This window comes from Macaca fascicularis, chromosome 14 (genome assembly GCF_037993035.2).
Source record: "Macaca fascicularis isolate 582-1 chromosome 14, T2T-MFA8v1.1".
Lineage (NCBI taxonomy): Eukaryota > Metazoa > Chordata > Mammalia > Primates > Cercopithecidae > Macaca > Macaca fascicularis.
In genome coordinates, this window is record NC_088388.1 from 26,587,833 (window position 1) to 26,612,254 (window position 24,422).

A 24,422-nucleotide genomic window follows, 5' to 3' on the forward strand; every position below is an offset into this window, starting at 1 on the left:
TAAAGGTAAGTAACTTATCCAAGGTGCACACAGCATGAAATAAATATGGCAGAATTAAAAACTTTTTTATCTGACTCCAAATTATTTGTTCTTTACATAATTCCTTTATAAATTGACATATGATAAAATAAATTTATATAATATTTCATATTGCTGTTGAGTAAATAGGAGCACACATATAAACTCAAATTGTATTTGAATAACTAAATGTGACTTTTTAAAAGAATGTATTGTACATTTCAACATTCTGTTTCTGTGTTTTCTGTAAAATATTAATAATACAAATTATTTTATCTTTTTACTTAAATAACAGTGCTGACATATTTAAGAAAACTTTGTAATGTTCTCAAAAATTATAATAGGATTGATTTCTGAAAACCTAATTATTTTTAAATTTTGTTTTATAATTACTTGTCAGTATCAAAATTCACTGGATCAATACTATGCAAACACAATAAGTGATATGACATACAGTGCATCATATTCAGTAGAGAGACAGAAAAATGAGGTAAATTATTTTCAAGCTCAGAGTACTAATTTTACTTGAATTATAAATTACTATCACTTTGTAGTTCTAAAATAAATTTAAAAACAAAAATGAAGACCAATTTACTAGCTCTGTATCAATTTTTGTTCTGTTTGTTTACTTATATGCATTATGACAATTAAATGTCACAAGTTTTTTTTTTTTTTACGGTGTACCTCAGAGATGTTAACAAAATTGTCTAATGTCACAAGGCCATTTTTTTCCCAACCCCCAAGTGTACCAATGAGTTGCTCAAATATAGACCTCAACCTTTTTCTTAAAGGAAAAATACTTTATCTGACATAGCCACAATTTGTGCTTTTTACATCCCTTTACCATCATTGATCAACTATGTTTTATACAGATCATGATTTTTCATCTGCTCTTTATAAAATTCTTTATATATGATTTATATGTTGTTTTATGTTTTATATGGAAACTCTCAAAAATGTGAAATTACTAATTTAAGATAACAGCTAGTACAAGAAAAGCAGCAAACAGAATTAAGGTCTCCAAAATGTATGTTACTTTCTTATATAGATTTGGTTAATTATCAAAATCAAGTTGATTTTATATCTAACTTTGAGGTTTACATGACGGATATGGATTATTATGCTGCTTTGGGCAGAAGTAGATATCTTTTATCCAAAGAGTAATTCTTTGTTGTTGAAATTCCAAGCATACATCAATATTAGGCAGATGAAATCACAAGACTCAAGCATATCCATTTCACCTACTAATAAAATCACCCTTCTAAATTAGCAAAACATATTTAGCATTAACTCTGCTAATTCATGGAAGAAATATTTTGCATAACTAAGTTAGCACATTTTCTTTTAGAGTGTCAGACTAATTATATTTATTGGTGAAAGCATATGAACTCTGAGGAAACTGGCTTACAGAAAAGTGCAGTGGTCTTTAATATTTACCTCTTACTGTCATGTGCTGAGGATAAAATGCAGAATATGATGTAGTCTCCATTCTTTGGAATATCCTATTTTTGTAGAAAGACTTTCGTTATTTAAAAATTCTAATAAGGATGGCCATAATCTTTCTCTTTGGGTAAGGTTTTGTTTTATTACTATATATATTTTATATATGTTTTATTAAAAAACATATGTATAACTGTGCTAGAGAACAGAATTTCATTAACTCATCAGTTTTTATTATTATTAACAATAGCATTTACAATTGATTTTTGGTGCTAAATTATATCTCAGAGCAGTATAAATGAAAGCATTCTGCCTATGAATCAAGAGACTTACCTTTTGGCTTAGCAATGTTGATAACCGGCTGTGTGATGGTGAAGAATCATTGGATCTCATTCTACATCCACCAAGTAAGGAACGTGAAACAGACACTCTGTTGAAAATTTACAAGAAATTGAAAATTTAATGATCAAAAAGTATTATAAAGTGTTACTTAAATATTGATCAACATCTAAATTATACATAATTACAGCGTATTTCTTACCCTATTTATACAAACATTATATTTCTTAGAGGATGGGGTTATGTCTTAATGATTTTTTGTTAACTCCTATAGTATTTTGCATGCTGCTGGTTGTGGAATATACGACTAGGTGAAATCTGTATCCTTTTTTTTTTTTTTTTGTCAGCATCCAAAATCTTTTTAATAAGAGGGTAGTATCCAGGGTTATTATTATTATTATTTTTTGTTTGGAGACAGAGTCTCGCTCTGTCGCCCAGGCTGGAGTGCAGTGGCGCCATCATGGCTCACGGCAACCTCCGCCTCCCGGGTTCACGCCATTCTCCTGCCTCAGCCTCCCGAGTAGCTGGGACTACAGGGGCCCCCCACCATGCCCGGCTAATTTTTTGTATTTTTAGTAGAGACAGGGTTTCACAGTGTTAGCCAGGATGGTCTCAATCTCCTGACCTCGTTCGTGATCCGCCCGCCTTGGCCTCCCAAAGTGCTGGGATTACAGGCGTAAGCCACCGCGCGCGGCCCCAGGTTAGTTTTTGTAGCCTTGGCTGGCCGGTCGCCCTCTGGCACGCTCGAACTTCCGGCCCTTGGAGCGGACGTAGAGTTTGGGGCTGGGTTTCCGGGGCCTTGCCTAAAGGCCGGTTCACTTTTCGGCCTTTGAGAGGATGGCGAGCAGGGCGGTGCCACAGCCCCGGGGGTAGTCTAGGGCCGCAGCGGGCCCGGCTGGTCACGCGCGGCGCACACACCTTCAGTTTGGGCAACTCCTGAACCCGCACATGGTTCTCACAACCACGGTGGTTGTGTTTTCCCGGCCAGGAAGCTTCATCTTCCGGATCATCAGGAAAAGGGACAGAGGTGGCCGCTTGGTGCGACTCATAAACAACCCCTTCAGCACAACCTGGTTGAATGTGTAGTTCGTCTGGCGAGAAACCTGTGACGCTTGACCAACAGCCTCAGGTAGGTATCCTGCCTCTTGGGCTCCTTGCGCGGAACCTTTCGGTCCTCGTTGTGGAGGATGTCAACTCCCATGATGGCGTCTCCTATCTTCTTTCTGAATAATAGGAAAAAGTGATGCTTTCAAAGAAATACCAGAAGTGTTTCACGTATTTTTCTCTGTATTTAATGACTTCATTTTGAAGATCTGAAAAAGATGATAATAATTATTTGCAATATAATGGGGCTATTTTTTTCACTAAACATAGATAACCTAATCAAAATTTGATTGTAGACTTGCAAAAATAATGAGTGGTTGCAATTACCAACTACTAGTAATAAACTTATTAGTTTTCTTTTAATCATTCTTGAAAGGTAAAACTTCTCCCTGATTGAAAGGGTAATAAATCTCATATCTTATCTAAATGATATGCAGTATTTATTGACACAAAGAAAATTTATATATATAAATTGATATGGATATATGGATGGATGTGTATACATACACATTGAGAAAATGTGTACATATTTCTGGTTAGTGAATAAAATCTTAGTTGAAAAAATCAGTAAATATGTAAGTCACAAATAAGAAAATACAGCATACGAAAGAACAAAAGCTTTATGAGAATTGACCTTTAATCAGAAACATTAAGTTCCTTCTGATATTCTCTATGATGTGTGGATGATGAACGTAACCGTGAATGAAAAATAGTTTATTAAAGTGAATACATTTCTAAGATTTCTTGCTAAATTGAAAATATGTCCTTAGTAAATTATTTTTAAGTAATAAATTTAAAAAGTTTATTATTGAGTGAGTAAAAAAAGAGTCTAGAAATGCATGAAACATACAGCAGTAAGGGAAAACTGAAGAAAATGTGCCTATGCAGGAAAAAATAATGGTAAAGATTATTAAAGATAAAATAGAGCATGGATAGCTATGATTTTTGAAGTTATTTTATTTTCAAAAGGTATCAAATTAATTTCATGGGTCCACATATCAATTTTATAATTATTTTAATGAGAATATTAGTAATGACGTTTTAATAGTAATTAATAAATATTTAGAATGTCACATTTATGTTAGTAACTTTCAAAGAATAAAGAGTAGACCTTGTAATTTTCATCTTGTATAGGGACCTTTTGTTTGAGGAACTACATTTTTAAAAATGTTTTTAATGAATACCAAAATGTAACAGAAATCAAATATTTCTAAATAGGTGCCTGGTAGCAAAATTAAATAGTAGTAAAATTAGCATCGTTAATATTTTATAAATGAGGTCACTGTAGAGATTTTTACATAATCACCAACTGCATGTAATATATTCTGATGTAAGAAATTTGATATGAGCTTGGATGGATAACCAACCTTTAATACCTGGTGTTTCTATTATCAGACTTTAAGGTTTTTTGTTTGTTTGTTTCAAGAACTGATTTCTATTTCAGATATTATTTCTTCAAAAACTCTTCTCAAGAGTTCGTTTTTCTCTGGAAATATTTATTTTTCTTTAGAAAGTCAATTCTACATTATGTTTTATTTGCAATATATAAACATATATTTCAGATAATGAATACAGAATTATTTAGAAACCAGTCCTTCCCTTTGATTTGAATGGTACCATAACAATTAGGAAAATGACTAGCCACAGCTCTGATATTTGATTTTGCTAGTGTTCAGTTGAAAAGTACTAAAATGTTATTTTATTTATAATCATGGGACCCATTGTCAGATATATAAAACTGACATGCTATTTGTTTCATGGTACAGGTAATTTTTGTTGAATGTTTTAAATGTATTTCTCTTTTTCTCTCTCTCCCGTGTGTGTTAGTGGAGGGGGTTATTTTAATGTCAACAGAGATATGAGGTGTAGAATAAGGTAGAAGGAAAGATAAATATTTGAAACATGAATGACCATTTCCTTCTACCAAGTCACTAAAATTTTTGTCGAAGAAAATTAACATTGCATGTACATCTGTTGTATATATGAGTGTATGTATATGTAGTATGTGTGTGCATATCTTTTGCTTGTTTTTTTTTTTTCTGTAACAAGGAGGAAGGTCTATTGCTTAAGGAGAACTGGGAAAGGATTTGCAAAGTATGTCTCACTGTGGGCACATTCTCAGGCAGATTATTTTCAGTAAAGTGTGCATATTAAGGATGAAGATTGGATAAATGGGTTTCTTGAAACTATCCATATTTTTATATTCCTCAAAAAGTCTTCTTGTGCTCCACAGTATACACAGTGCTTGCTTGAAAATCAATGAACCAGAGACTTAAACAAAAAATCACAAAGAAAACATGCTACATCTGAACCCTAGAAAACCTTTTTTTGAAGTTAAGAAGAGGAGGAGGTTTATAAATTAGACTAGGAAGAAACACCCAAAGATGTAGGAAGAAATGAAGAATGGTTAGGTGCATTGGAATCTGAGTGAGGAAACAGTTATGAGGAATTTCTCAACTGTGTCAAATGCCGATGAGAATTTGAATACAATGTGAGTTTGGAATTGACTTTTTTAGTTTTCCAGGATGAATAGAAACACTTAATAACAGGGGAAGCTGCCATAAAAGCCAAATTGAAATGGGTCTTCAGAAATGAAAAGAGGATCTGGAGACAGGGTAGTTTCTTAAGGAAACTTTCTTCTGAATTTTGTTACATGGGATTGCATAGAAGTAGAATAGTAGTTAAAAAGATAGAATCTACAGTCTTTTTAAGACTGTAGATCATACAGCAGGTTTCTATCCAGATAGTAACATTCAAATAAAGCAAGAGAAGTTGATGACACAAAACAGAAGCAGAAAATTATGGGCTGGGTGCGGTGGCTCACACCTGTAATCCCTGTGCTTTGGGAGGCTGAGTCAGGCAGATCATTTGAGGCCAGGAGTTTGAGACCAGCCTGGACAATATGGTGAAACCCCATCTCTACTAAAAAATACAAAATTTAGCCAGGCATGGTGGCGGGTGCCTGTAATCCCAGCTACTCAGGAGGCTGAGGCAGGAGAATCACTTGAATCCGGGAGCTGGAGGTTGCAGTGAGCCAAGATTGCACCACTGCACTCCAGCTTGGATAACAGAGTGAGACTCTGTCTCAAAACACACACACAGACACACACACACACACACACACACACACGAACAATAAAAAATGAAAGAAGAAAATTGTGGATGTGAAGTCCATCAGTAAGTGAGAGGGAATGGGACCCAGTGTACATCCCTGAAATGGGAGTAAGTACACTCCAATCCAACAACAGCATGGTTGGTAGAGTGTACAGGGTTACAGATGTGTGAAGGGATAAATGTGGGTGTTCTTTTCTTTATTGCTTCAATAATGTGATAAGTAAGATCCTAAGGTGAGAGTAAGGATGAAGGAAGTGTTATTGCCGATTTGAGGAGAGATGCTGGAAACCCAAGAGTTTTAAATTACTAGTAAATCAGCTCAGTTGTGTATGTTTCCTAGCTGGTTCTCATTGCAACTACAGAAAAAGCCATGTGCTGAATCTTAGTATAGCTGTGATTTGCTTGTAGAATACAATGAAGAAGAGTCCAGTTGGTAGGAGGATTGTGGATGTGTGTAAGGCAATGATTATAACAATAAACTGAAATAAAAGTGAGAATATGAGGAGAGGAAAAAATAGAAAAATTTCATAGAGTCAATATAAAGTAGGTTTCTGTGGTGTAATAATTGTTGGGTGGAATTACTAGAAGTGGTGAGTTGGAAACTTTGAAGACAGTGAAAAGAGAGTAAGATGTCTGGGCCTGAGATTTGGAAGTTGTGTAGTTTTGAGTTACTGGGGAAGGCGATGTCAAAAAAACAAATATACACGCAACTGAGAGACAAGGCTGATGAATGGATCATTTATCTTATGTATGGATTTGTAATTGCAGAAATAATTACTGGAATAGGGATGGAGAGTGAGATGCTAAAGTGAATGAGGGCCGGTAACTGGGAGAACAATAGATGATAATATCATAAGAAAATGATAATAAATAAATTTTCTCTTGGGGGAGAAAAAGAAATTATAGTCTAGAACAAGGCTGAGTAAACTATAGCTTACAGGGAAAATTCAGACTTTGACCTGTGTGGCCAATTAAAGTAAGTCCTGTGTGTGTGTGTGTGTGTGTTTTAAAACAAACAAACAACAACAACAAGAGATGAATGAGGCAGCAACAGCAGCCACAACAGGGACCATATATTGGCTGTAGAGCCTAAGCTTTACTCTTTGGCTCTTTAGAGCAAGTTTACTATCCTCTAGCCTAGAAGCAGCAATGAGAAATTCACCTATGAGTTTACTTAGGTCTGAAGATATGGTGGGCCGTGGAAGGGGGTCAGTGAAAGCTGCCACTTTGAATGAATGACTGCAGCTAAAGCAATATCCTCAGGTTATGGCTATTTTTAGCTAGATCTGAATATACTTAGACAATAATTTTGAGAATATATCAACATATATAATGATGAAAGATCATGATGAGTTCTAGAATCACAGTGAAATATTTTGGAGTGTATAAAACCGTAAGGGACTTCAATCAAATTAAAGGTTGTACTACTACACGTGAAGAAAGAAGTCTAAGTAAAGAATAACATATGTTTAAACATCCTCTGATTTATCACTGACGTTTAGTTATACTTAAAATCCCTGGGTTTCCTCACTTTTTTGTCTTCTTATGCAAATCTAGGATTTATTAAGTCATTGTCCAGACTATATCATTTCCTTTCTAGGGTCACTCATAAGCAATTTGCAAGCTCAAGATAAGTAACACGTTATGAATCTGTACAATATGGTAATTTCTATACATGTCCATGCTAATCAGGAAACTATTATTCCTGACTGAAAGAAACCCTGTGTTGGCTGGGTGCGGTGGCTCATGCCTGTAATCCCAGCACTTTTGGAGGCCAAGGTGAGCAGATCATGAGGTCGGGAGATCGAGACCATCCTGTCTAACAAATAGTGAAACCCTGTCTCTACTAAAAATACAAAGAATTAGCCGGGCATGGTGGCAGGCACCTGTAGTTCCAGCTACTCTGGAGGCTGAGGCAGGAGAATGGCTTGAACCTGGGAGGTGGAACTTGCAGTGAGCTGAGATCATGCACTGCATTCCAGCCTGGGCAACAGACAGAGACTCCATCTCAAAAAAAAAAAAAAAAAAAAAAAAAAAAAAAAAAATAGAAACCCTGTATTATTCTTTTGTGTATTTCCTACTCAGTCAGAATATGTTGGTTGAACCGAGTGAAGCTCTCATGCACTTAAAAGGTAAATGAAGATATCCCTTAAATTTTATATAAAAAAATTAAACCTAAAAGGTGTTTCCAGAACACAGCAATGAGCATCCTTGTATTTATTGTCTATATATAATTTTATCTTTTTACACTGTCTCTTCCACCCCCCACTTCTCTTTGCGCTTCTTGTTCACATTTTACTGTTCCTGCTTTCTCTTTCTTCCTTCTCCCCTCAGACCTTCCTTTTGTGTGTGTGTGTGTTTGTGTGTGTCTGTGTATATACAGACACAGATTTTTGTTTTTTTTTTTTAAACTGGAGTGGGTAGAACATTGTGGTTAATGATAGAGCATAAATTCTCAATGAATAAATGTTTTCTCCAATATAAAAACAATATAATGTAGCACAGTCAAAAAGCTTAACGTGAATGCAATAATTCTACTTAATATTTGAACCCAAATTCACATTTTCACAATTATCCTCATAATAACCTTTATAGATGTTTTCTTTGTGACCCAGGATCTAATCTAGAATCATTTTACTTGTTATGAATTTAATTCTTCTTTGATCTAGGAGAGTTTTACCTAGAATACTATTACCATTCATGACATTAAAGCCTTGCAAAAATATGCAGTTGAAGTTGAGAAACTGCTTTTCCACAGTAGACTGTTTTTGTTTGTTTCATACAAGTGAAAATGTGTATGTAAATTTAGCATACAAATTAAAATGTTGAGAGCTAATTGTCTCTATTTTAGTGTCCATTTTGGTGAGAGAACAACATGAAAATAATAGTAGTGGGAATTTTTTTCTGAGAAAGCTGACTTTTATAGTATAATAAGTGTATTGAGTGTAAAAGGTAATATAAGTAGTGATATTTAAAGAAAAACATAAATGCTTAATGACACACTCTATCACCATTATTAACTTTACCACAAAAACCAAGCCAGTTTCTTTAACCAAAAAAGCAATAGAGGTTTTGCTTTGAAGCAATTTTCTTACTATATAAAAATACTGAAAACAGATTAGTGTGATTTATTGTATGCTTTGAAATATAATTATTTGATTTTCTGTACTGTAGAAATGCAGTGCAGTATAATTATTTGATTTTCTGTACTGTGCTTTAGTATGTAAAATTTGCCATGTATTTATCTACCCCGTAATTTCATGGTGTTACAATGTTATTACTCAGTAATGACATAGCAATTATTCTAGAATTACCCTGTCACTGAATAGTTATTATCACATAATTAGAGAATAAATTTTCAAAGATTAGGAAAAAATATGGCAGTTTGGGCCTTGTAAACAGTTATTGTAAACTTAAATATAGTTATAATATTAGAGTTTGCATATAAAATAAACCCAATAAATGCAATTTAAAATCCTATAAATAGTTAATGAAAGTAGTTGAGGATTAAGTTTATGACAAGTATATGAGCTTGTGATTATATTAATAGAGCAATTATTTGCTTCACATTAAAATCTATTAGTAAAAGTGTTATTAATAATAAGTAATAATGTACATGATTAAAAACAGTATCAGGAATAATAAATGATAGTCTTTATTAGTGGGAAAATAATAAATGAAACAGCTAAAGAGAATTCCTTCTCTATGCCATTATACAGAAATATTATTTGTAAGCATAAAATATGGTAATACTTTGAATAGAAATAAAAATAACTGTGCATGAAATCATTTATGCTTCTTAGTTTCTGTACTTTTTTCACCTGTGCTGCATGCTGCTAATATACATTTGGTGACATGATTTCTCTCTAAATCAAAATTCTAAAGTAAATCAATATTTTTACCAGTCTACTCAAAATACCACAGCTCCTCCAGATTAATTATTAATTTCTAGAATATTACATTTTTATTTTTGCATGTTACACTAGAAATCTCCTTCTCCTAGGCCATGTATAAAATGTTTCTTAGGAAGATTGATGAGTCTTTTGTACCAGAGTCAGATATAAGAACATTGACATTGTCTATACCAGGACTTTACTATTTCTTCATCTGGAAATTCACTGGTAGAATAACTTTTTCTTTTTCTTTTTTTTTTTTTTTGAGACAGTGTCTCACTCTGGTCGTCCAGGCTGGAGTGCAGTGGCACAATCTTGGCTCACTACAACCTCCGCCTCCCGAGTTCAAGTGATTCTCCTGCCTCAGCCTCCAGAGTAGCTGGGACTACAGGCACATGCCACCATGCCCGGCTAATTTTTGTCTTTTTAAGTAGAGACAGTGTTTCACCATGTTTGACAGTCTGGTCTTGAACACCTGTCCTCAAGTGATCTGCCCGTCTGCCCGCCTCAGCCTACCAACGTGCTGGGATTACAGGCGTGAGCCACCACCTCCAGCTAGAGTAAACTTTCAAAAGTGCCTCAATTTCTTTATCTTGCCTGATTGCCCTGGCCAGAAATCTAATACTGTGTTGAATAGGAGTCGAGAGAGAGGGCATAGGAAGAGAGAAAGCCCAGTTGTCTGTTTGCAGGTGAGATGATTGTATATTTAGAAAACCCCATCATCTCAGCTCAGAATCTCCTTACACTGATAAGCAACTTCAGCAAAGTCTCAGGATACAAAATCAATGTGCAAAAATCATGAGCATTCCTATACACCAATAATAGAGAGCCAAATTATGAGTGAACTCCCATTCCTAATTGCTACAAAGAGAATAAAATACCTAGGAATACAACTTATAAGGGATGTGAAGGACCTCTTCAAGGAGAACTACAAACCACTGCTCACACAAACAAATAGGAAAACATTACATGCTCATGAATAGGAAGAATCAATATTGTGAAAAGGCCCATACTGCCCAAAATAATTTATAGATTAAATGCTATCCCCATCAAGCTACCATTGACTTCCTTCACATAATCAGAGAGAAACTACCTTAAATTTCATATGGAGCCAAAAAATAGCCCGTATAGCTAAGACAATCCTAAGCAAAAAGAACAAATCTGGAGGCATCATGCTACCTGACTTCAAACTATACTACAAGGCTACAGTAACTAAAAGAGCATGGTACTGGTACCAAAACAGATATATAGACCGGTGGACCATAACAGAGGCCTCAGAAATAATACCACACATCTACAACCATCTGATCTTTGACAAAACTGAGAAAAACAAGCAATGGGGAAAGGATTCCCTATTTAATAAATGGTGTTGGGAAAACTGGCTAACCATATGCAGAAAACTGAAACTGGACCCCTTCCTTATACGTTATACAAAAATTAACTCAAGGTAGATAAAAGACTTAAATGTAAAACCTAAAACCTTAAAAACCCAAGAAGAAAACCTAGGCAATACCATTCAGGTCGTAGTCATGGCAAAGACTTCATGACTAAAATACCAAAAGCAATGGCAACTAAAGCCAAAATTGACAAATGGGATCTAATTAAACTAAAGAGCTTCTTCACGGCAAAAGAAACTATCATTAGAGTGAACAGGCAGCCTCCAGAATGGGAGAAAATTTTTGCAGTCTATCCATCTGACAAATGGTTAATATCCACATCTATAAGGAACTTAAATAACTTTACAAGAAAAAAAAAAAACCATCAAAAAGTGGGTGAAGGATAGGAACAGACACTTCTCAAAAGAAGACATATATGCTGCAAAAAACCATATGAGAAAAACTCATCATCACTGGTCATTAGAGAAATGCAAATCAAAACCACAATGAGATACCGTCTCACACCAGTTTGAATGGTGATCATTAAAAAGTCAGGAAACAACAGATGCTGGAGAGGATGTGGAGAAATAGGAACACTTCTATACTACTGATGATAGAACAATTTAGTTCAACATTGTGGAAGACAGTGTAGTGATTCCTCAAGGATCTAGAACCAGAAATACCATTTGACCCAGCAATCCCATTACTGGGTATATATCCAAAGGATTATAAATCATTCTATAAAGGCACATGCACACGTATGTTTATTGTAGCACTATTCATAATAGCAAAGACTTGGAACCAACCCAAATGCCCATCAATGATAGACTGGATAAAGAAAATGTGGCACATATACACCATGGAATACTTACTACTTTTTTTTTTTTTTTTTTTGCATTTTTTTAAGTACAGATGAGGTTTCACTATGTTGGCCAGACTGATCCTGAACTCCTGACCTCAAGTGATCTGCCCATCTTGACCTCCCAAAATGCTGGGATTATAGGTGTGAGCCACTACGCCCAGCCCTGTCTGTGTTTTTTGATTGGAGAGTTTAGTCCATTTATACTCAATATTATTATTTATAAGTATGGAGTTACTTCTGCTGTTTTGTTATTTATTTTCTGGTTGTTTCATCATCTTTCTTTTTTCTTTCATTCTTGTCTTCCTCTAGTGAACATGATTTCCTGGTGATACGATTAATTTCTTGTTTTTCATTTTTTGTGTATCCATTGTATGTTTTTGGTTTGAGGTCACCATAAGACTTGCAAATACTATCTTATGACCCATTATTTTAACCTAACAACTTAATACTATGTAAAAATAATAGCAAATAAGTAAAAAGAAAACTAAAAAAACTCACTCAACTTTGTCCTCTTGATTTTTTACTTTTTGTTGTTTCTATTTGTAGCTTATTCTACTGTGTCTTGAAAGTTGTTGTAGTGATTGTTTTGATTGGCTTATAGGTTAGCCTTTCAACTTAGAATAAGAGTAGTTTACGCACCACAGTTATAATATATTGTGTATTTACTGTTACCAGTGAGTTGTGTACTTTCAGATGGTTACTTATTTCTCATTAATATTCCTTTATTTCTGGCATTATCATTTCTTGTAAGACAGGTCTGATGTTGACGAAATCTCTCAGCATTTGTTTATCTGGGAAGGTCTTTATTTCTCCTTTATATTTGAAAGATATTTTCACTGGACATACTATTATAGAGTAAAAGGTGTTTTTTTGTTTTTTTTTTTTGTTTTTTTTTTCTTTAGTACTTTATATATGTCATGCCACTCTTCCTGGCCAGTAAGGTTTCCACTGAAAACTCTGCTGCCAAACATATTGAAGCTGCTTGGTATGTTGTTGTTTTTTTCCTCTTATTGCTTTTAGGATTCTTTCTTTATCCTGGACCTTTGGGAGTTTGATTATTAAGTACCTTCAAGTAGTCTTCTTTGTGTTAAACCTGCTTGGTGTTCTGTAACCTTCTTGTACTTGGATATTGATCTCTCTCTCTCTCTCGGTTTGGGAAGTCCTCTGTTATCCCTTAATGAGCTTTCTACCCCTATCTCTTTCTTTACTTCCTCTTTAAGGCTAATAAATTTTCTTTTTTTGGGACGGTCTGTTGCCCAGGCCAGAGTGCAGGGGTGCGATCTCGGCTCACTGCAAGCTCCGCCTCCCGAGTTCACACCATTCTCCAGCCTCAGCTTTCCAAGTAGCTGGGACTACAGGCATCCACCACCATGCCTGGCTAATTTTTTGTGTCTTTCATAGAGACGGAGTTTCACTGTGTTAGCCAGGATGGTCTTGATCTCCTGTCCTCGTGATCCGCCTGCGTCAGCATCCCAAAGTGCTGGGATTACAGGCCTGAGCCACTGCACCCGGCTGGCAAATAACTCTTGTATTTGCCCTTTTGAGGCTATTTTCTGGATTCTGTGGGTGTGCTTCATTAATTTTTATTCTTTTTTTCTTTTGTCTCTTCTAAGTGTGTATTTTCAGGTAGCCTTTCATTAAGCTCACTAATTCTTCTGCTTAATCAGTTGTGATATTAAACAACTCTGATACATTCTTCAACATGCCAGTTGCATTGTTTACAGCTCCAGTATTTCTATTTGATTTTTTAGTTATTTCAATCTCTTCATTGAATTTATCTGATAGAATTCTGAATTCCTTCCCTGTGTTATCTTAAATTTATGTAAATTTTCTCCACACAACTATTGTGAATCCTCTGTCTGAATGGATTGGTCCCTGGGGCTTTATTTGAAAGAAGTATCTCTGTTTCTTCAGGATTGGTCCCTGGGACTTTATTTGGTTCATTTGGTGAGGTAATGTTTTCCTGGATGGTGTCGATGCTAGTAGATATACTAGTCTTCACTGTCTGAGCTTATTTGTATTCATCTTTCTTGGGAAGGCTTTGCAGAGATTTGAAAGGACTTGGGTGTTTTTATCTAAGCTGTGTCTGCTTTAGGGGTTACATGAAGCCCAGGAACACTGTGGTTCTTGCTGACTTATAGAGGTATGGTATTTATGGTCTTGAATATTATCTGGGAGAATTCTCTGGATTACTAGGCAGAGACTCTTTTTCTCTTCCCTTACTTTCTCCTGAACAAAACAAAGTCTCTCTTTGTGTTTTGAGCAACATAAAGCTGGGGATGGAATAACACAAGCACGCCAGTGGCCACCACAACTATGACTGCACTGGGTCAGACTTGAAGCCAGCACAGTGCTGGATCTTGTCCAAGGCATGCTATCACCACTCCGTGACTACTACCTATGTTTGGTCTAGGCCCTGGGCAGTGACACATCAGTGGCAATGGCAAAACCAGTCAGGCCTGTGTTCTTCCTGTCAGGGTGGTAAGGTTCCCTGGGCCCTGGGTGGTCCAAAGATGCTGGGAGTCAGGAACTAGAGTAAAAACCTTAGGAGTCGCCTTGGTTTTCTATGGTACCGCAGCTGAGCTAACACTCAAATCACAGCACGCACTCCTTCCCTCTCTTCTCTCCCCTTTCCAAAGGCAGAGGAGTTTACTCTGTAGCCACTACCACCCTAGGCCAGAGGGGTACTGCTGGACTACCTCTGATGTTCCCTTAAGGCCCAAGGGCTCTTAAGTCAGCTTGTAGTAAATGATGCCTAGTCTCAGACTCACTCTTCAGGGTTGAAAACGTATAGGAGTCAGGAAGTCTTTGCCACTGGATACTATAATTTTTATTTTTTTGGTGTTCTGGAACGTAAGGTATCAATAAACATTCCTAATTATCTCTCAATATAAAATGAAATGCATTAAAATCTCCTTATAAAGTTCTGTTAATCATTACATAAGCTTCTTTGTTGTATCTGCCTCTCAGTTTCTTGAGAATCATCAACTCCAGAGATCAAGTAAGAAACATCTGAATAACCAATATCTCTGACAGGTATTAGAGTAGACTTAAAAACCTGAGGTTTATTTATTTTACTCACAGATGATGGATATTGGAAGCTTCATTAATTCTTAAGAGGCCAGAAAAAAATGTATTATTGCTTTCAGGTACATAGGAGCTAAAAGTTTTCAAACATCAATGAGCTTCAGAATATATATCAAGATAAAATCAATGTCTTTTAGGTAAATCTCCATTATGCATTTATAGTAGTGAGTGTTTTTTTCTAAGTGTGCCTTTAAATCTTCCAATTCTAACTAAAATGCATTACATTCTGTATAGTAAGCTTTCTCATAAGAGTTAAATTACAGCATGTATTGAATTTAGCTCTGAAATGAGAGGACAAAAATTGATTAGAGGGCTGTCTTATCAAGAAAGATTAAAGCGAGTACATATTTACAGCTAAGTTGAAGGGGAAATAGGTTAATTTATACATGTATTTGAATAGAGCAAATGTCAGAGTAAAGAGGAATTATTTATTTTGGTACAAGGTATTATGCAGCTCAGAGTATTGGGATAAAATATAGAAAGAGAGATATTTTGGTAAAATTTGAACTATAAGATAGATGTGGTCTTTGTAGGAAAGTAGTAAAACTAAAATGGACTGGCCTACTTTTAAGAAATGTGTTAACTTTACTCAAGGAGTGGGAAGAAACCAGATGATGTGTTATGCTTTTTATCTCTACTGTTTTTACAACATTTTTTTCGGGGTATGAGGGGACTTTGAAAAACTTCTGAGACTCTGTTCATTTTCGATTTTAAGTAAGATATATCCACCAACAAAAATAATAATATTAACAAGTTACCTGTGGAAGACCTACTATTACTTGAATTGTAATGCAGTTGCATTAATTAAATTGCATCAAATACTTTGGTATAAAAAAATTAATATCTGGATTTAAATTAAGTGAATTTAAATTGAGTGAATTTCAAAATGTTTGCTCTGTACTCCCTAAAAGAAAGAAAAAATAAATAATAATAATAACAAACATAATCCCAACAACAGCCATTATAATAATAGCAAAAAAATTTTAATTCTAGTATGTCCTGTAGTGAGCCAAGTGTGAGACGTGAATTGGCTGCACCCTCATTGGTCTCATTTCATGGACTTCCCACAAAATGATTACTATGTATTATTCTGTGTTAGTCTAGTGTTAAAAACAAGTAATTTTCATATACTATAGCTTGTAAGTAAAAGCTAAGAGCTGTATCTGGTGTGTAATTGAAGAAATGAAGATCTCTCCTATAATGGAGGGAAAGCAGTCTGTGTTAGACACACTGACATGCTAAAATAATTTTGTAGCGTGCTTTTGTTCTGCAGACAATGATGCCTTAAATTTTGACTTTGGCACTTAACCCCTGTGTAAGATGCAACTCCACTCTACTCCAGTTAACTCTTTTGATTCTCATATCATGAGGTAGACACTTTCAGTGATTCTGTTTATGACAGGAAAATTAAGGAATATAGAAGTTGCATAATTTGACCAAGACCAAATTAGTAATCCTGTAAGTGGTAGAAACACTGTTTAAATCAAAACTGTTTAAAGCCCAAGTTTGTGTTCTTATACACTTCCATATAGTCCAAGTTAGTAATCTGCAAACTGTAGAGTGTATCAGAATCACCCAAAGGCAGTGTTACATAACACTACCCCCCTCTGCATTCAGTGGTGTTACATTTGCAACTTGAAATTGGCATAGTGGGAATATTTGCATCACAGAACTAGGTAAACACTACAAATCAGAGCCTTTCTTCTTCTTAAAAAGACATTGCTAGGGCCACCACAGAGTTTCCTACTCAATAGGTCTTAAGTGGGTCCCAATAATTTGTATTTCTTAGAGGCCCCAGGTGATACTGTTGCTGGTGTCTGAGACCACACATTGAGAACCACTAATCCAAATCATTTTTCTCCGTATAGAAACAGGTTTATTACAAGCATTGAATAATGCAGTAAGACGCTATGTATTAATAAAACCATATTTATTTTGGCTTTTAGTTGGATATTAATTGATACTACAATTTCATCAAATTGTAAGAGACTCTAGGAAAATTTAAACCCATAGAGGAAAAAATGTAAAATTTCATTTCTAATGTGTATGTTAAGTGAAATATAGAGGTTTTTTTTCTAACTATGACAATTTCTATGTAAATTAGAGTAGGCTTTTACATAAATCTGAAAAAGGTAACCTGTATTTTTCTATAGACTCAAAAAACAAAACAAAGTAAGTTAATACCTGAACTTATGTACTAGTTCACTAGTTCTTAATAGCTTTAAGAGAAAGCATAACGTGTAGTCTCAGAGGTTTTAATATTCATAAGAATTATGTTCTCGATTTTATATGTAAGCTTATTGGTTTTGTTTCAATTTTACTTGTTTAAAGTCAGGGACTCATTTCTATAGAATATTCTTGAGTCTATCCTTAGAATTATTTATCTGAAAATGCTAAATCTACTCACAAAAAGGGCAAAATTAATGGTGTGGATGGTAAAGTATAATAAACATTAATTCTAAAGTATTTGGGTGAACTATTATTTGAAATATTTAAAGACATAATTTATAACTGCCATTTAAATCCTGACTCAATTATTTTGCATTTATTATTGATTGATCGTTTACTAAAATAATAATTTATTGAATAATATTTGAAAATCATTTAAGGCTGGGCCCGGTGGCTCACGCCTGTAATCCCAGCACTTTGGGAGGCTGAGGGGGGGGGATCACGAGGTCAGGAGATGGAGACCATCCTGGTTAACAAGGTGAAACCCCATCTCTACTAAAAATACAAAAAAATTAGCCGGGCATGGTGGCGGGTGCCTGTAGTCCCAGCTACTCAGTAGGCTGAGGCAGGAGAATGGTGTGAACCCATGAGGTGGAGCTTGCAGTGAACTGAGATCGCACCACTGCACTCCAGCCTGGGCAAGAGAGCAAGACTCCATTAAAAAAGAAAAAAAAAAGAAAGAAAGAAAATTATTTAAATAGGAAACTTTTAAGGAAAATATTTGAAAGGTTATAAACAGACAGCATATAGGGTAGTATTAATATCTTCTAGGTCAAAATGTAAACAGGATACTTGATTCTCTCAGTGAGAGAGAGAGTTTGTATATTTTATTTATTTTTTTATTTTAATTATTATTATTATTTTTTGAGATGGAGTCTCGCTCTGTCGCCCAGGCCGGACTGCAGTGGCGCGATCTTGGTTTACTGCAAACTCTGCCTCCTGGGTTCACGCCATTCTCCTGCCTCAGCCTCCCGAGTAGCTGGGACTACAGGCGCCCGCCACCACACCTGGCTAATTTTGTGTATTTTTAGTAGAGACAGGGTTTCACCGTCTTAGCCAGGATGGTCTCGATCTCCTCACCTCGTGATCTGCCCGCCTCAGCCTCCCAAAGTGCTGGGATTACAGGTGTGAGCCACCACTCCCGCGAGAGTTTGTATCTTTTAAAGCCAAAATATTCAAGGTAAGCTCTTTGAATCCTGTCTTCTGTGCAGTAGGACCACCATATTGCCAACCTCCAAGGGGATTACATTGTACGCACAGGCAGCAAACACTGGGTTGGCAAAAATGGCAGCCCTGCCATACGGTTTTTAGTTAAATACAGTTATTGGAAGTGGTCCTAGAAGATGGTTTATAACTGTTAAAGCCATTTGCATCAAGTACCTTTTCAATGTTAAATTTAGCTCTTTCATTCTGAGGCTCAAAATCCTGCTTACTACACACTTGTCATGTATCCATGCTTATTGTAACATAATTGATAGCGTCACAGGCTTAGATAATTAGGACATTAGAACTATGGTCTAGTTTGAGATGTACCTACTAATATTGCCTACTTGTTTTCTTCTTGATTAGTAGGTTTACAAGAATCTTTCAGGGGGTGCTAAGTAAGTCATTCCTTTCAAAAACAGTACGTCTTCAGAGAAATTGATGTAATGTTTCCAGTCTTCATGGTGAAATCATGTTTAACAGCTCTGTTTTGAGCTCCACCAATCACCTGCATTGCAAAACATCATAAAACAGTTAAGCTTCTTTTGGTGACAAGAGATGAATAAAATATCTTAGCTCTTGGTTCCAAAGGCACAACATGATACAAATTGGCAAGGAAGACAGAGGCATTGCTTTTTGGCTCCAGCTAGCTTCATTGCTGGCTGCTGTAAAAGAAGTATGTTTTCAGCAGGCAGAAATTGACAGGAATACATAAGCTATTTTGGCAAGTACTTTTGCTTTTGGTCTTTTCCAGCTGATGCACCAAGATGATGAAAGGCCCCAAACAAATTAACAATATTTTGTTTCTTCCTTTCAACCTTACAGCCAATAGAAATACAGTACAATTTGAAAAAAAGATTAAAAGATGGAGAAAACAATGACTAAAAGGGATAACTGAGAGCACGATGGAAACTTTCAAGCAGCTTATTCCACTTGATATAGTGGAAAAATAATTAAACATTTGTTTATTAAATACTCACTATATTCTGGCATTAGTCAGATAACAAGTTGAATCAGAAGCTTTTGTTCTAATGAAGAGACAGGGCCCATTACCAGATACTTAGTGTAATGAATGATGTAGTAATAGTATGAACAAATATCAAGGGGTACATAGGACCTGGTCTATCTCCGCACATATCCTATATTGTTGTGTAATATTGGGCAAATCATTTCATTTCATAATATTGGCAAATTATTTCATTTTATTTCTTGCAAATCATTTCATTTATTTTGATTTTCTCATCCCTGTCACACTGAATGCTGGCTAGAAGAAAATTCAAAACCTCTAAAATTTTGTGTTTAGTTGAGTGAGAAGCTTATCTCCCTTCTGGACTGTAAGGCATGGTTATAGAATGGAGTCATCAAAAAAAAAAAAAAAATACCCACACCACTCATCAGAAAAAAAAAAAAAGAAAGAAAGAAGTATAGGTCAGTGGGAGAATGGGAGGTACTAGAAACATTGATCAAATGTAGAGTGTATGTCCCAGCTGAATGATGGGAACAAACATGTACCAAACACGCATGCACGCACACACACACATGTACAGTTGTCAATGAAATCTCACTTGAACCTTCAGAACAAATAATATAAGGAGGAAGAAGGTATAGTGGATTTAGAATTTAAGTTCAGCTTTGACACATTAGTATTTACAAAATCATAGAGAAACAGAAAATGTTATTTTAAAATGAGGCTTATGATGGATAAGTATATTGTTTCAGAGACTGAAATATTCACTTACAAAATTTGAGTAGTCTGGACAAGAAAATCCAGATACGGTAGCTTGAAATCGGTTTGAAAACACAGATCAGATAATTTTTGTATTTTTATAGACACAAGATTTCACCATGTTGGCTAGACTGGTCTCGAACTCTGACCTCAAGTGATCTGCCCACCTTGGCCTCCCAAAGTGCCAGGATTACAGGCATGAGCCACCACACCCAGTTGTGGTGGTGTGTGCCTGTAATCCCAGCTGCTCTGGAGGCTGAGGCAGGAGAATCGCTTAAACCCAGCAGGTGGAGGTTGCAGTGAGCCAAAATCGTGCCACTGCACTCCAGCCTGGGCAACAGAACGAGACTGTCTCCATATATATATGGACATAGATCAGTTTGAAATTTTATTGAAACTATTAATATGAACTTTAAATTCCTGGAACGTATTGAGAATACAGGAGATGACTGGTAACATTGTTTCGTAAAAGTGACAACTTAGATCTACATTATTTGTCCAGATGCTCTTCTTCTATTAAAGTAAATAGGCATTCAATATTTTTCTTAAAGCCAGTAAATGGAATTTGGTATTCTCTTATTCTGTATGTTTATTTATTTTAGGCATTATAGGACTTGAACTAAAGTAGAAAACTATTTAGTATGGCTTGAAGAAAATTCTGCCTCATAGAAGGGAGCTAGAGGTGAGAAAGATTTGGTCGATTTTAGATCTCCAAATACATGCTTTTGCTTTTCGGCATTAAAAAAATTATTTTATATGTATGAACCTTTTTCTTTTATATATAATGTAAACTTGTATCTCCTAATATTGAAAGTGAGACCTGCTAAAAGTTTCGTGATACTTTTTAAAGATGCATTTAGAAGCTTTTGTTCAATACAAAAAATTAAAACTTCATAAATAATTTTATTGGCCATATTTCAAATTACAGTCAGTTTGCCAAATGAACTTATTTAGCATATTAGCTTCTAATATTTGAAAAGCTGCCAAACTTACCGTATTTAATTTATATTTAAGAAAATTGTTTTTTAATTATTGCTTTCCTCCTGTTCCATTACCATGTCTGAGAAGTTTAAGTATCAATAGTCTCAGACTTACTGATTTATTATTAACATCCAGATAAGTTTTTATTCAACCTGCTAACTGTTGTTAGTTATTAAATGAAAAACAAATAAATTATATTTGTTAGGAATAAAAACTAATTGAAAGGATACATTAGGATCGAAAAATGTAATATCAAAAGCAAACACTTTCAGAGACTGATTTTAATTAAAGACTTAAAAGTCAACAAATAAATCTGCTCTGAATGCCAACTACTTTGCTGCACCTCCGCCATTACCCTCTGGTTCATACGTCCTGACCCTGCTTCTGGACTACGTCAATAGTTCCTTAAATGGTCTTGCTGCTTCCTAGTTCCTCTGTGATCCATTCTCTAAATAGCTATTGCTCTGTGCTTCAACCATAGTGACTTTCTTTCCATTGCCTAAACATTTAAAGATCACTTTGGTGTAGCACCTGCTGGTCCTCTGTTGGGATGCTGCGCCACCACATGCTCACATGCTTGGCTCTTTCTTACCAGCCTTATTTCTGTTCATGGGTCATCACCTCTGCAAGGCTTCCCTGACCATTACAATTAAAGTAGCTGCGAACCAAATGCACATCCTCTCATATGTCTGTTTTTCTTTAATATTAATTTCATGAGACTTCCCTGTCTTATTTACTATTGTATTTCCAGGGTCTAAAACATTGCTGGAATGTAGAAGACTCTCAAACTGTTTGCTAAATAAAGGAAAACTCTAATTGAGGAAAATCTTAGAAAGTGGTTAATTTTATGAGATTTAAAAGATTTACTGATTATGATTATTAACTAGCAATATTTTAAATTTAGAAGAGACAAAGTACAACCGGAACAGTCTTTTTAATAAACTTCTTTTTACCTTAGAATGTGCAGATGTATGAAAATATTAAAAATAATTATGATTAACACATGAAATGACTTGGAAACATTCTTGGAACATTATGACTAGATTCATATTGGAATTAAGTGATTTTTTCAAGTTTTAAATATCTGTATATATAATATTCTGATAACTATAAAAGGACGAAGTGCTCCTATTCTTTCATTTTCTTCCTAATTTCTGTTTGAATAATTAAATGTCATTTTGCCTATTTCTATGATAAGTTCTACTTGGGTATATGATACAATGACCCATTTTCGTTTGATTATATAACTGTTTTAGAAAATTTATTTTAAATAACTTAAGAATATTTAGTATAATGAATATAATTAATATCCATTTGTTAGGTCAAAGGAATCTTCTGCAGGCCATTTTTTGAATGCATCTTTCCTCTCTTTTATTAATGGCTCATATTGGACAATTTGTTAAAATATGGAAATTGAGGAGATACGTTAGAAAGGTCAACAAAAATATAAGCAGTCTTAAATTTCAAAGGGATATAAAACATGGTGATTTGAGTAAGGCCTAGAAGTTATAAGGCTCTGTGTTTTTTTCTCCAAATGTTGTTTAAATAGAGTAAGTGATTTTTATAGTTCTCTTCATTCTTCAATTAGTTTATGATTTAAAACCCTGTGATTAAATATTTCAAATATTAGCATTTTCAGAGTATAAAATGTGTAAATGCAAATTATTTGTATTGCCAATGAATTTTTAACTTTCAGAACTGTAAATTCTCCCAAAGTTGGGGATCCTGGAAACCATGAGGATACCGTCACTACTTCATCTCAGCACATATTCCACTTGCTTTCACTACAACTCCGTTTATTCTTAATGAAATCTGTAGTGCCTCTAAAATGTATACTTTGCATTTGATATGCTTTCTCAACATTAGCTCATTAATCTTCTAGCCTTTCTAACAAGTCATAGAAAAGTGAGTCTATTCCAAGTGCAAAAATCCACAGTATAAATTTAGCGTTAAGTTGTTTGTGACTGAAAGCTGTGGAAATTATGGTAGTAATTAGAAATGGTATAAGAAATGTTCTGTATCCTTCTGTTTTTCCTACGTTTTCTTTTTCTCTTCCTTATTTTCTCGTATTATTTTTTCAACATTTATCTTTTAGACAGTAAGTACAGTAAGAGGATTGAGTTGATATTGACTAGTAATTATAGTAGCATAATTTTTATTTAATTTTTCTCTATAAATTTACATTATCTGCTTAAATTCTCCATCTCATCCTTCATTATATTGACCTCTCATCCTCTATTATATTTTTTTAGTCACAGTTATTTTAATGTTCTGGTTTAATAACTGTAAACCGCAAGGACATTAGAGGCTCTGGATCTTGTTATCTTCCTCTAGAAGGGATTCACTTTAAGTTCTTCAAGTCTCCTAGGACTGCATTGTTCGCAAGGTCTCTCAGCCATAGCAGTTGTGATGTTCAATTTCTTTCTCTTCAGTCTGGCACGGTTCAGTCTAGAGATTCTGCTCATCTTGTCAGTTCCCTCAGCAATCATTTTTAGTCAGCAGATGCCACAGCAAGAGGAATTTAGTGTTATTTTAATGTCTCTGTATTTCTCTCCTACATACCTCCTCAGATTTTGACTGCATGAGAAGCTTTCAGGATTCTTCAATTTTTTTTTTTTGTATGTTGCTAGCATTGGTTTGATACAATCTCACTTACCACGTTCAGAAATAATATTAATTTTTAAAAAAATGTGGTAGACTTATTTAGTAGTAGTTATAGTATTTAATAATTTTAGCATTTAGTTATTGAGTAGTATTTGTAAGAATAAGATTTAAAAATAACAACAATATTTCTTCTACCATTATCTGAGAAGTCTTTATGTAAGAATCAAACTGTTACAGCATGTGTTCAAAAATTGACTACTTTATAATATAAGATGAAAGTTGTAGAGTCAAATGAATAACATTTTGGGGACAGCTTTTGACTAAGCATATGATTTTAGTTGGATCAATTAACTGCTCTCAGCCTCAGATCATCCTTTTGTAGGAAATCAACTTTTTCAGTCTCATTTCCTCTATGAATAAAGATTATCTGATAAATGAGAAAACCC

The 24,422-nt window shown here is 34.8% G+C and overlaps 1 long non-coding RNA gene and 1 pseudogene across 2 annotated transcripts in view; one reads left to right on the plus strand and one right to left on the minus strand.

Moving 5' to 3' along the window:
* Positions 1-1,015: 1,015 nt before the first annotated feature.
* Positions 1,016-3,407, minus strand: LOC102120254 (large ribosomal subunit protein eL18 pseudogene; annotated as a pseudogene).
* The window catches only part of LOC102120630 (uncharacterized), a 377,035-nt gene continuing 355,241 nt past the window's right edge, over positions 2,629-24,422 (plus strand). For both annotated transcript variants that reach the window (XR_006692308.2, XR_012422760.1), the window contains exon 1: positions 2,629-2,926. This is a non-coding gene — a long non-coding RNA (uncharacterized lncRNA). The remainder of the gene's footprint in view (positions 2,927-24,422) is intronic.